The 3,386-nt window shown below is 34.8% G+C and overlaps 1 pseudogene; it reads right to left on the bottom strand.

The window, feature by feature from the left end:
* Positions 1 to 1,935: 1,935 nt before the first annotated feature.
* Positions 1,936 to 2,627, bottom strand: LOC116593569 (annotated as a pseudogene).
* Between the last annotated feature and the right edge of the window lie 759 nt (positions 2,628 to 3,386).

Raw genomic sequence — 3,386 nt, 5'->3', positions numbered from 1 at the left:
GCACTCACCAAAGCACATACCCTCCCCAATGTCCATAATCCCACCCCCTTCTCCCAAACCCCCTTCCCCCAGCAACCCTCAGTTTGTTTTGTGAGATTAAGAGTCACTTATGGTTTGTCTCCCTCCCAATCCCATCTTGTTTCATTTATTCTTCTCCTACCCACTTAAGCCCCCATGTTGCATCTCATGTGCCATTCTTAATGCATGGTATTTTAACAGTATGTGAAAAAGTAACCAGTTTTCAAAAGAGAGTTGTAGCAAGCAAAAGAAATTTAGAAATTGATTGTTTGAAATTATTGCCATAGTTATTATTACTGAAGATTATATAAGCTCAATAATTATGAAAATTTCTCATCCACCTATTGGGAAAACTTAGAATTATTATAATCTCTATTAAAATATTCCAAGTAAAAATTTCTGTGCACTTTAAAAATGCTTATATAAAAATAAAAGTTTAGGCAGCATATTAACATTAGAGCAGACAGAATTGCAGTAATTCAATATCAAAAACAAATTCAAATAGAACAGAAGAATAATTACTGTGACTCCCTTCTTTTGATGTGATCAGCATGCAGTGTGAAGCATTAGTTTTGAACTATGAAGACCCTTCTTTTTTAAAATTTATTTATTTATTTATTTGACAGACAAAGATCACAAGTAGGCAGAGAAGCAGGCAGAGAGAGAGGGGGAAGTAGGTTCCGTGCTGAGCAGAGAGCCTAATGCAGGGCTCGATTCCAGGACCCTGAGATCATGACCTGAGCCAAAGGCAGAAGCTTTAACCCACTGAGCCACCCAGGTGCCCCTATGAAGACCCTTCTAACTACCAAGATCAGATAGGCTTAGAATAAGAATTTCATTTAACTTATCACATAATAAACTGATATTTGCAAATATAATAATACATGTTATATCAAATTGAATTTTATAGTTGTACTATTAACATTGAAATTAAATTATATCATAAATATGTATTATAAACTATATTGATTCTTTTGCTTAATATCTTTGCTTAATTTCTATTTTTCTATTAACATGTTTAAATATTCTATACTATAGTGAATATATAATTTATAAACAAATATACAGATACTGTGAAATTCAAGTGTTTTTGTTTGTGTTTTTTTTCTTTACTGGTAGAGTATATGATAAAGAATAATAATAATAGGGGCGCCTGGGTGGCTCAGTGGGTTAAGCCGCTGCCTTCGGCTCAGGTCATGATCTCAGGGTCCTGGGATCGAGTCCCGCATCGGGCACTCTGCTCAGCAGGGAGCCTGCTTCCTTCTCTCTCTCTCTCTCTGCCTGCCTCTCAGTGTACTTGTAATTTCTCTCTGTCAAATAAATAAATAAAATCTTTAAAAAAAAAGAATAATAATAATAAGCAAAAGAAATTTACAAATTGATTATTTGAAATGGCTGCCATGACCTCGATTTACAGAAACAAAAGAATTCCATAATATTTAAGGACATAGTGGTTAGTAATTCAATATCTCTAAAGGTTATAGGTGAATTCCCATTTTTTATTTTGCCTTGACTCAGTGACAATTTGGGCATTTCTAGAAGTATGTGTTTCTCAGCTAAGTTTCACAACTCTAGGTGGTGCATTAACTCTATATAGAATATGTGTAAAATTGAATCTGTGAATTCCAGAACAGTGGAAAAGAACAAGGAAAAAATATAGTGTATTTTGTCCTCCTCTGAGAAAATTTTTTTAGGAAATAGATAAAATAACCAAATAAAAAGCCATATTATTTTGGCCTAAATAAGGGACAGATAAAGGGAGAGAATTAAGCTTTGGGGATTAATTAGACGAACATGAAAATTATTGCAAGAAAAATAGTTATTATTATTTTGAATATAAGAATTAAGAGTTCTATGAAGCACTTTATCCTTCTTGCTTTATTTTACTCAGAACCTCAGTAATATCACTAAAATGATTCACTTCACTGAGAAAATCTCAATCTTTTTGATCATGTACTTAAAAGCATCTTGCACTTGCTTGTTTCTCAGTATATAAGTGAAGGGATTCAACAGAGGGGCAACATAAGTACTGAGCAGGGCTATCCCTTTATTTAAAGATACTCTGTCCTTTGCAGAGGGTTTCACATACATGAAAATGCAGCTGCCATATGAAATGGACACACCTACCATGTGAGAAGAACATGTAGAAAAGGCTTTCTTCCTCTGTTGAGAAGAAGGTATCTTCAGTATAGTCCTGATGATGTTTGCGTAGGAGAGAATCACTAATGTCAGTGTAACCAGGAGGGTCAAAATGGCTGAGAGAAATGCCATTAAATCTATTACATCTGTGTCTGTGCAAGAGAACTGTAATATAGGAGAAAAAATTGCAGAAGAAATGATCTATAGCATTGCTTGCACAGAAATCTACCTGGAGACCCACAAGGATTGGTGGAACAATTACTCTAAAATCAGCCAACCATGAAGCAAAGACCAACAAGTTGCATACTCTCACTCATGATGGTGGTGTAATGCAGGGGTTTTCAGATGGCCACATAGTGGTCATAAGACATGGCAGCTAGAAGAAAAAATTCAATTGCACCCAACACAATAGTAAAAAACAGCTGTGTTGCACAACTATAGTAAGAAATGGACTTATCACCTGTTGCCATACTGGCAAGAAATCTGGGGATGCAGACAGTTGTGAATGAAATTTCTAAAAATGAGAAACTTCAGAGGAAGAAATACATGGGTGTCTTTAGATGAGATTCCAGTAGGGTGAGGGTGATTATGGTTAGATTCCCACTGACACGCAACATGAAGGTTTCAGAAGGAGAAAAAAAATGACCACTTGTAATTGTGGATTATCAGTCAGTCCAAGAAGAATAAAGGTTGTTACTGTGCTGTGGTTTCTTTTATTGTTGACTTCCAAAAAAATAATAATTTTAAAAAGTAAGAAAAAATGAGAAATAAAAGGCATAATCTTGCATGAGATACCTATTAGCTTGAGACTGTCCATACATGTGTTGCTCCTGCCACACAACCTCCTTCAGTGTTATGCTAGTCAGCAGTAACAGCCTCTAAAAACTTGCTCATATAATTTGTACTCAAAATTTCACTAACCGAGTGCAACTCTAGGAGTGTCATTTCTCAAGTGTCATAAATTCAGGAATTTCAGAAAGATAATAAATGGCATATAAAAATAGAAACCAAAAAAAAATCCAGAAAATTTGTCATAATATTTTAACTTGTGTCTTCTGTAGTTGAAATTTTCCCCCAATCTACTTAGTTCAGATTAAGTTGTTTTACACCATCAGGTAACTCACTCCTCTTTGCTAAACTTATCTCTTTCTCAGTTTATTACTCCTTATGAGAGTATTCTGTAAGTTAGATTTCAGCTGAGGACTCCTTGCCTTTTAAAAATCAAAAAC

The sequence above is a fragment of the Mustela erminea genome, chromosome 6 (genome assembly GCF_009829155.1).
Source record: "Mustela erminea isolate mMusErm1 chromosome 6, mMusErm1.Pri, whole genome shotgun sequence".
In the NCBI taxonomy this organism is placed as follows: domain Eukaryota; kingdom Metazoa; phylum Chordata; class Mammalia; order Carnivora; family Mustelidae; genus Mustela; species Mustela erminea.
Note: the sequence above shows the minus strand (reverse complement) of the source record. Positions and strands in the feature narration are given on the sequence as shown.